The 11,427-nt window shown below is 29.5% G+C and overlaps 1 non-coding gene across 1 annotated transcript; it reads right to left on the reverse strand.

Annotated features, from left to right (window-relative positions):
• Window positions 1–10,885: 10,885 nt before the first annotated feature.
• TRNAD-GUC (transfer RNA aspartic acid (anticodon GUC)) lies at window positions 10,886–10,957 on the reverse strand. Its single transcript has one exon. It is a non-coding gene; the product is annotated as a tRNA-Asp (tRNA).
• Between the last annotated feature and the right edge of the window lie 470 nt (window positions 10,958–11,427).

Raw genomic sequence — 11,427 nt, forward strand, 5'->3', positions numbered from 1 at the left:
TTACTCTTATAATAAATATGATCCTTATTGTATTGCGGGTCTGTCCAGTCTGGGCCTGACTAGTCAAGCCGGCCAAAATGGAAAGTAGCTTCTACGACAGGACAATTGCTCTTTAGGCACATCAAATTCGCTCTCAATCGGGTGTTAACTTCCGATCAGCTATTGTTGTATGTAAAATCTGTTCTGATTGTAATGTCTGACCGACTATTTTTAGCAACATGGGCAATTTTGAAGTGTCTAAAGAGCAATTGTCCTACGACAGTAAACTCGGGAACGGCTCTTTAAATTATACCGATGCTAGAAAAAAGATAAATACAAAGCATGTTATATTCATCTAATGACAAAATCAGAAGGAAGAAAAGCAGAACTATTTTGGTATCTTGTACTCATTTTAGTCTTATAAATATAATCTATCTGTTTTATAGATCAAGTAAACAATTTAGTAAGGACCAAGAGTCTTTAATTATTTTGTGAAATAATTAGTAAGAGTTTGTCTCTTGGCAAAATATAGACACTTCCCACTTGGAACGCTTTCACGCCTGACGTCATATATTTGTTTGGATAATTTAAAACGAAGGGATTGATATAGAATGGAACATAGCAAAATAGAGAGAAAATGAAATTGTCCTGAGTTGGTAAGGACCTTACATAATGTTGGAACATTGGTGTGATGCTGGTAGAAAAATTGGAAGATTAAACACCAAGTAATTATACTTTAATCTAATGTTGTGTGAATTGAGAAAATAGGATGTGGGACCCACATAAAATAGAACACACACATTAGTAGTGTTTAAATTACGGTATTTAATTTTAAATTGATAATGATAAAAATAATAGTAATTATTATTTTTATTCGAGAATATCACTTCCTATAAATTTAGCTTATGGTGGTTGTGATAAGAATAAGAATTTAATTGAATTTCTTATATTTCCTTCGTTCAAATTCAATAGTTTGTTTCCTCCACTTATGTGGATTTGTTTCTTTTGATCCTATCCATAAGTGTTGTTGAACTGATTAATGGATAAACTTCATTTTAATATTATCCATTAGAGTAACTGTTGTCTCAACTTTTGCTAAAACAGTTACAGAATCTCTATATAAATAGAGGACTCCACTCAGTTCAAAAATCACACCAAAGAGTTTCATTGAGTTGTCGGGAACTGTTTATCTCTTCTCCCTTTCTTGACTTGTGTTGACGAGTCTTTCTTTTCTTCATCTCCTTTTTTCTATCCCTTCGGAATTAAGAGTGTTCTTAAGACCATAGTCCCTGTTCGGTTTAATGTCCCTTCAAAATTAAGAATGATCTTAACGGTATATAAATATTCATTCAATATTTTTCTAATTGAGGAGAAATTAAAAAGTGAAAATGGTGGTATCACCATATTTGAGTGGTCGTAGTACCATATTGATATTTTGGAGAAATTAAAGTTAGAATGGTGGCAACACCATATTTGAGTGGTCTCAGCACCATAACAGAATGGTAGCAATACCGTATTAAAGTGGTTTCAATATTAAAGAGTGGTCTTGGTATCATATTTGAGGGTGTAAATCTCGAACAGTTTTCTACAGTGCAGTAGTTAACCGCACAATTGTAGTTGAGCTTGTTTTATCATGGAGGTGGCGTGGTTAATAGTCTGTCTTGCATAATTTTGGACAATGCCACGAAACGTCTTAAAGAGAGTGACCTGGTCGTGACTCAACCTAATAACAATTTCAGTAGATAATAGAATTTGGAAATCCAAATACAACGGTTTAAAAAATCCAAAAACAACACATAATATATACAAGGTCCGGGGTTCGAACCGCAGCCGAAAAAAAAAAGAAAACGAAACTGAATTGAAAAGATTATAATTCATTCAAAAGAATGAATTGGCTAAATTACATTAGAGCTCTTATTACACATAAGTATCCATATTATCTTGGCTAAATTACATTAGAGCTCTTTTAAATTTGAGGGTTGTAATAGATTGATCATTTATGTTATTTTGGTCAAATATAAGTCATTTAAGTTTGTAAATGTTTTCAATTTTGTCCTTCTGTCACATCATCATTTCTGTACAGTGCATCATAAACTATAGTGCATGGCTTGACATTCCTGTTTTATTTTCATTCTTTAAAAAATAATAATATTTGCAACATTGAAAATGATTCTTTTGGTGGAGAATTCTTTTCCTAATCTCATACACATGATTGTTGAAATACCCACATGATTGCTGAAAATGATTCAGCAAAGTGAGCAATTAGGATATTGCTCAAGTGAGGTAGAAGTTGGAGCATTCAAAAGAACATCAAGAGCTTAAGTTTAGATTGACACAAAAGTTTGTCTCTTATCATAATTCATAAATGTACATATTTTCTTCTCAAATCCTAACATAAATAATAAAGATGACACGTGGAAAAGATTAAATAGTATTCAGGTGGAACCTAAATATTACATTTTTGTTGTCCAGAAACAATGTGGTAAGATTGACCAATGCCCTTAAACCTTTGTCCTTAACCTAGCACAAGTGTTTCTACCATGTTATCCTATCTTTTGAATATCTTCAGGTGAAAGTATTTCATCATGCCAAATGCTATTCATGAATGATCTACAAAGAATGAAAAACAATAGCATGTCATATAATTTAAAAATAAAAGGATAAACAATTCTTAATTGCAAATTCAGCAAAAATCTTGATGTAATTTAAACTAGTACTTACTCCCACGGATCATCAAAACCCTCGAATCCAAATTCCCCTAATTGCATTGTCGAAGCACCGGTCTCACATAATGAAGTGGTGTAACCCGGGATAGTGGTGGGGAGTAGAAGATCAGATGAATCGATGGTGGGGAGTAGAAGATCGGATGAATCGATGGTGGGGAGTAGAAGATCGGATGAATCGAAATCGACACCTAAGAGAATATGATTTTGGACATCTAAATCAAAATGTGGGGGCACAGTTGCCGAATCTTGTCCAAAATATTGCGCATGCGACATTGCGTTGCCAAAGGTATCGACCTGCATATTTTGATACCTCGGAGTCCATGATTGTTGAGGTAATTGTTCATTCATCAACAACTGACCACTACTTGGTAAACTTGATGGATTCAAGAGTTTTCCTTTTCCTTTAGGGCAAAGCAACGATGAATGATTGTTATGACTTTCACCAATATCAAATGAATGTCCAACCAATCCTTGTCCACTAAAACTCCCCATTGTTGAATCCAAAGATGATATGTGAATTGGTGGAACTGGTGGAAACCATGAAACTGATCTTCCAGTGTATTCAGATATAATGCTTGATTCTTTATAAAGCTACAAAAGTTCAAAAATCACAATTTCAATTGAATAAAAAAATGTTCTCATAAATTCAAATCACAAATATAAAACAAGTAAATATGTTTTAAATTTTTGGTCAGCAATTGCAATTGTGGTCGCAATATAAAGATTTTGATCTGAGGTTTTCGCAACGACGCTCCAACATCAATTTCGAGTGTTTTTTTCTACATTTTAGCACAATATAAATGTTCACACCAACCATGCAGCCACAATTTTAAATTCGGAATAAATATGATTTTAGTCTTGTAAAATTCATGATTTTTAAGTTTAGTCCTTACAAATATTTTGATGAATTTTGGTTCTTATTTTTCTTTTATAGAGACTAAAGAAAGAGGGACTAAATTGAACAAACTTTTTAAGAGAGTATCCTTAAAAATTGGTAATACTGTAAGATTTAAAAACCTTTTTAACCCTTGAAATTGTGTGTGTATAATGTGAATGAATACACACGTTGAAAGCATATTTAACCTTTTAAATTTTTCATCTAAATTAGGGTCATTTCTTACTTGGTCACAAACCTAAATATAAAGGTTTTAGACACATACATGAATGAATAAAATTAAAAGAAAAAGAAAGAATAAATTACACTCCCCCTCTCTCAAAGATGCTTGAATTACACTCCCCTCCCTTCTTATGTTAAAATATACACTCCCCTTCCCTCTTATTCAAAACATATTAGAAAATATTCCACAACCCTCCCTTAAGAGAGGCTTGAATTACATTTCCCTCCCCTCTTAAGTTAAAATCTACACTTTAGTCCCTCAATAATTTTTTATTTTATTTCTAATAATCTAGCAAAAAAATAATCTAAAACACTTCAAAGAAAAATAATATTGCTGGTTCATTTTAATATAATTAAATTTTGAATACATATCTTTCTTTATTCTCTTTATTCACAATTTCATTAACATATAGTTTTAAATCCAATTATAAAATATGAAACAACCCAAAATAAAATTAAAATATGTGAAAAATTACTAAAGTCAATTAAGTATGGTTATTTAGAAGTAAATTTTATATTCTAAATTATAAAATTAATAACAAAATATTTAAATTTAATTGTCATTGACATTTAAATTATAAAGAAACGAATTTATATTTTTAAAATATATTATAAAAATATTTATTTATGTCAAAATAGATTAAAGTGTAGTCCATATTTAATTATTAAGGGAGCGGGTTGGAATTCAAGCATCTTATAGGGGAGGGGAGTATAAATTTTAGTTTTCAAGGGAGGGAAGTGTATATTGTAACATAAGAGGGGAGGGGAGTGTAATTCAAGCATCTTTGAAGGGAGGGAAGTGTAATTTACTCAAAAAGAAATAAAACAAAGCATATTTTTTAATAAATAAACAAAATATACTTAGATGTGCGTGGGCCTAAATCATTTCTATTTAGGGTTGTGCCATTTAAGTGTTGCTCCTAAATTAGAATGAATAAACACAAGTTTTTGCATTCCTCTTCTTTAGATAATGATTTACATACCTCATCTTTGAGTAGAATATTTTCAAATCTCAACCTTTTTCTATCAAAATAACAATCACCATTGATTGGAGGACAACCACCAGAGGAGCAGATTGAATTTTCTAGGGCTTCCTTCATAGATATATTCTCACATCTTATCTTATCATTCTCTGCCCTTAGTAAACGGTTATCATTTCTTTCAAGTTTTGCCTGTTTTGTTCAAATCAAAACTATAAAGAATCATCTAAAAATAACACATACACAAATATGATAATAATAAAGGAAATGTTAAAAGACTGCTCTTATGACATCGATTAAGAGTATACAAATAGAAATATTGCATTGAGAAACGGTGAAAAGTGATGAATTTCACTTTTTAAAAGTTAAAACATTGTTGAATCTAATACAATCATATTACTTTTGATTTCCTTAACAAATGTCGTTAAGGCCTTTAGCATAACCCTAATAACAATATCATGTATAAAAAAAAATTAAAAACACCCAATTAGGCAAGAACCTTGGTCTGAGTCCTTTTGTTCTGAAACCAAAATCTGATCTGACCATAACTCAAAGCTAATTCTTTACTTAATTGCAACTTTTGTTTTTCATTAGGTTTTGGACACTCCTTAAACACCCTGAAAAATAAAATAACAAGGCCATATAAAAAAATATTTGAAATATATATAGAGAAACAATCAACAAGAAAATTATAATTCTTACTCTTCAAGCCTTTCAAGCTGATTCGGAGTGTGAGGACGACGATAACGTTTCTTCTTACTTTGAATCTCGTCAGGAGTGCGAGGACGACGATGAAGTTTTTTCTTACTTTGAGAATCAAAAGAACCACCACTTCCTCCACTCTCATACTCCATTAGTGTCTCTTTTGATCAAAAGTTTTTCACCTTCAACAAATTCTCTATCTGTTTTTGCTTTAAGGGTTACTATATATAGCTATATTGCTATGCAACAATAAGGGTCTCTTTCGATTCAGGAAACTAATGATCATGTGAGATTTTAAGTAATTAATTAAATGAGTCATTAGATCAATCAATAATAATAATAAATATATACTCCCAAAATGTAAATAAAAATGAGTTAATATAAGTCGATGTATTTTGTACAAATTTTGAACCAAATACATTAATTTTGTTAACCAATTTTAGCTTACATTTTTGTGACGGAGGAGTATAATATATAATATACTCATTTTTTTTGACAGAATAAATATAATTATATTGTGGAGTTCAAACTTTTTTTTTTTTGGAAGTTGTCTTTTTCTTATACTTTGCATGATGACAATTTTAGTGCAAATTAGTTGGCTAAATTGGATGTATATATATGGATGAAGGTTTTACTATTATTCAAGATTGTTCTACTATTTTTCTACCTTCATTGTGGCTAATGCTATAGAAAGGGTTTTTTTTCAGGATTATCTATTCATTTTTACCGAACCAGTGATTCATATTTAATTAATTATAATCTCATGTGATCACTACTCTCCTTGCAATTTTTTCAAGAACGTAAATCAGGCATGGCAAACAGAAAAACAATAAATCTGCATCAATGAGTATTGAATAAAAAAAGAAATTAAAGATATACTAGATTATGGGGAGTTGCCATGAAATAAAGAAATATTTTATCACTGTTAATTATTTGAGTGATTATTTTAAATTACTGGATGAAACTTGCTGTCAAGACAGGATGATGCCAAATGATATAAAAAAAATTATCATTTTTTTTTAGGGAATTTTTTTATCATATAATCATATGTGTGCATTTCTTTTAATTACATAAAAAAATGATCATATAATCAAATTTGTCATATTTTTATTGATTCAATAGTTTTTTTTGTTCAAGTATTCAATGGCTCATAATTTAGTTAAAATCTCATGAGCATTAGTTCTTTTTTCTTTAACCGGCGAGATGCGCTTTAGTTTTTCTTTGCAATTTTTTTTTTTTGAAGGAGTTCTTCTTTGCAATTTTGTCTCACTTTGATTATTCTCCTATACATTTGCCCCTTGTAAATATTAAAAGAGTTTAATGATGATGGATTGATTGTACAAGTAATTTTGCAAAAAAAAATTGTTTTAGGCTATCAATCGACCACCATTAATTTCAATTAACAATGCCAATTGCCAAATTAAATTATCAATCCAAATATTAATTAACATTTCATTGTTTGTTTTTCATTTTTTTAAGGAAAATGTTAACCGGTGCCTCGGAGCACTGATTAGTGATACTAAAAAGAGAAATTATATACTACATCCGTCCCTAATTATAAGACCCTTTTGAAAAAAAAATTTGTCCCTTTTTATAAGACCCTTTTACTATTTCCAACTACATTAATTATTTCTTTACATACATACCCCTATTTATCATACATCTTTTTCTTCAATTAGCAATAAATAACATATTGAAAACATAAACCAACTCTCTCTCTTAAAGGATAAAATTGTAAAAACAATAGTAATTACAAACATATTTAATACAAATATCCACTATCTTAATTCCCGTTATTTTTTCAAAAGGGCCCTATAATTAGGGACGGAGGAAGTAGTAGTTATTCCATTGAAAATTGTGTAATTAATGAATAAAAAGTAGAAAAAGAAAAAATTAGTCACCGTGAGCATTGCTCAGTTGGCAGGGACATGCATTATTATATGCAGGGGTCGGGGTTAACCCCAGACACCCCACTTATTCACCTTGAAAAAAGTGAATTATAACCACTAGACTACTTGACAAAATAAAATTAAAAAAAAATAGTAAAAACATCATTTTTTCGCATCCTTAAAAAGTGTCGGGGCACTGGTTTGCATTATCATTTTTTTAACAACAATGTTTGTTTTCCATGGGATCTCCATTTCAAAATAACCACTACCTCCGTCCCTAATTATAAGATTCTTTTAGTATTTTCAAGTACATTAATTATTTCTTTACTAACATACCCTTATTTATTATGCATCTTTTTCTTCAATCAACAATAAATATTATGTTGAAAACATAAATTATTGTTCTTTTCATTATCAACCAGGATTTTTTTTTAAAAAAATAAATGATATTCATTTATTTAAATTAATAGAGTACATCGACACACTACAAATTAATAATAATGCCTTAAAACACAAATATAATAAATTTACGAACAAACTCACAACATTCATGTCAATAGCATAAAACCACAGAGTATCTATGCCTACAAATATTACTATATTTAAGTCTCTGAAATATTCATGCTTCGGATCTGCAACCTTGATTGAATCCGCACTTGCTTAAACCTAGTCTTTTAACCTAAATCAAATAAACATCGCACTAATGCAGAAAATAAAAAACACATCGCACAAAGACGGAAAATAAAAACAAACAGAGTGATGCAAAGCCAACGAAATCACAAAAACAAACGAAATAAAATTGAAGATATATAGAAATAACTTATTTAACTAAAATAAAGAAAAAACAATTAAGATGGAATATTTTAGGTCAAAATTGATCTTAAATCACCCATATCTTCAGTAGATCAAAAATAAAAAGTTGGGACGACTATGGCTTGAAAAGAAGAAAAGAGACTAACCATGGTCGATTACACAAATATTATGTTAATATTAAAATAAAAACAAAAAAATATATTTAGTGGAAAACACGATTATTGCTAGTGTAGTTCGTTAAATAATAAGATATTTGAAGTTTTAAACTAATAAATCACTATTAGCAAAAGCAAAATTAGCGAAGGAAATTAGTGACGGAAAAAATAAAATTCCTCACAAATTCCTTGATCGCAAAATTTAATGACAGAATTAGAGAGTGATTCTACGTTTTCTCTCACTAAATTTTTCTCACTAATTTTTATTTTTTTAGTAGTGAATTATTAAAAAATTGTTTTAAATTAACAAAAAAATAAATATAATTCGAGGCAATATAGTATTCTCAAGTATCAATAGATGTATCTTTCGAAAAGAAAGAGTATCAATAAATGTAATCCATTTCATTAATTAAAATAAGATTAGGAAAAATACAATCGAACTAACAAAATAAAAATTTGGGGATTAACCATATACTTATATAATCACCCTAGTTAATTTATGGGATATTGTATCGTCTTACCTCCTAGATAGGGCTGGAAATGAGTCAAGTCGAATCGAACTTGTCTGAGTTCGACTCGACTCATTAAGAATTTGTTCGGTTCGAATCTCGGATCGAGTTTGACACGAACTTTTTTTCCAACTCAAGTTCCGCTCGTTTAAAGTTCACGAACAGTTTGGTTCGGCTCATTAAGTTCGATTCGTTTGTTCAAAGCACATAACTCTAGGTAAGGATATGAGTAGATTGACTTGAACCACGTAACTAAAAAGTCAAAGAATTAACTATTATTACATATGGTAATTAACACCGGTATGCAACCACCAAATCCAGTTTTTCCCTCTTATGTCATATGTTTATCTTATTATAGATAATCACATCATCTATTTTTCCTGCATGATCCGATGCATAACTATTTTGGTTTTGAAATCCTTAAAAACTACAACAACATTTTGCATGGCGTTGTCTATCAATTTTAAAGTAGCTCATTTTTATTCTATTATTGCTAAGTGTTTGTCTTAGTTTTTAAAGTATTATATATATATAATCAATTATCTAATTGTGTAAAATCAATTATATATAAATTTAAAAATATTTTTAAGTGTTGTATATATATAGTCATCTCGTGAACCAAACGAGTCGAACTACATATAGCTCAAGTTCAGCTCAATTAGTTGACGAACTTAATTTTTAGTTCAAGTTCGGCTCATTTGGTTCATGAACCAAGTTCGACGAATCAATTATCGAATCAAATTACGAACTCTAATCGAGTTGATTCGGTTCATTGTCAGCCCTACTCCTAGATAACCTAACCAATTTTCTTTTCTCCCCCAAAAGAAAAAGATAACCTAACCAATAAATTTGAACATAAGTTATCGAAGAACTTTTTTTTTGAAGGGATAAGTTATTGAAGATATCGACCAAATGCTACCCTCTCTTTGACTTGGAAGAGATGAATGAAAAGAAGTAGTTTTAGCCAGTACCAACTTGTTATGCATAAATGTTGCATCTTCAATATAGTGTTAAAATAATCAGTCCGTTATTTAATATAGTTTTAAAATACTTTTTCTTCAATTTGTAAAATATAATAATTTTTTATGATCAAGACTTTCAATAAAAAAAATCAACAAACTATTATTAGTTTAAGGATCTTTAAAAAAATTAGTAGTTTAAGGATAGCTTTTACGTTGAAAAATTTAAAATTGCTAAACAACTTTAACTTTACAAAAAAATTATTAGTTTAAGGATAGCTTTACAAAAAAATTATTAGTTTAAGGATAGCTTTTATGGTAAAAATTGATTTTAAATCACCCATAAAAAACTTAACAAAAAAACTAACGAAATAAAATAATAAATGTAATTTCATATTGTAAAGAGGATGTGACAAATAAACATAGCTGATAACCGTTAAGGAGAGAGTATCATTTGAAATTTGGTTCGTTGAGAAAGATTTGTAAATATAAATTACTCTCTCCGTCTCATAATAAGTGAGTCATTTGCAAAAAAAAAAAAAAGACCTAAATTAACTGAGTCATTTCACTTTTTAATACAATATTAATTATTTTTTTCCCTTTATAACTCTAATTAATATTACTTTCATCATTCTCAATTCAATATATTCCACTTTACATTTATGATAATGGAGAATGCATCAGTACTTAACAAATGCACTTAAAACTATTTTTTATCTCTCCTTCATTTATGCATTTTTCTTAATACGTGAAATGAGCTTTTGGCTCAGTTAATCCAGAACGGATGGAGTATTTTTCTTTTTTGTCAAAGAAAAGCTTTTGATAATTTTATTTAAGGTTATCAAATTCATAAATATAATGTGAAATTACATTCATTTATTTTGGGTCAAAATTACACTCAATTTTTATTGCTAGTCGAGGTGAAATAATTTTCATCCATTATTTATAAAGTAAAAAATAAAAAAGTTGAGGTGAATTGACTGATATTAGTGCGTGATAAAACAAGCAAAGGTAGACAAGTGCTTTTTAGAAAAAATAGAAACAAAAAATAAAAAGCGCCGCTGCCGGGGATCGAACCCGGGTCACCCACGTGACAGGCGGGAATACTTACCACTATACTACAACGACTTTTTGATGTTCAATTTTGCCAGATAACAATTATATTCCGGTTTTGCTAGTTCCCTATTATATCAATTTCGAATTTTGTTCGCATTTAAACTTGTAAACCAAGCTTGTTATCAATTTATTTGAAGAAATAAATTGAATTTTAATTAATGGACTAAAGTGATACAATTGGGGGGTGGCAATGAACCGAACCAACTCTATTAAGTTCGTAATTCGATTCGATAATTGATTCATCGAACTTGGTTCATGAACCAAATGAGCCGAACTTGAGCTCAAAATTAAGTTCGCTGCCTAATTGAGCTGAACTTGAGCTATATGTAGTTCGAATCGTTTGGTTCATGAGATGACTCGATTATATATATAATTGATTTTACACAATTAGATAATTAATTCTATATATAATACTTTAAAAACTAATACAAACACTTAGCAATAATAGGATAAAAATGAGCTACATTAAAATTAATAGACAA

The sequence above is a fragment of the Medicago truncatula genome, chromosome 5, assembly GCF_003473485.1.
Source record: "Medicago truncatula cultivar Jemalong A17 chromosome 5, MtrunA17r5.0-ANR, whole genome shotgun sequence".
NCBI classification, from domain to species: Eukaryota; Viridiplantae; Streptophyta; class Magnoliopsida; order Fabales; family Fabaceae; genus Medicago; species Medicago truncatula.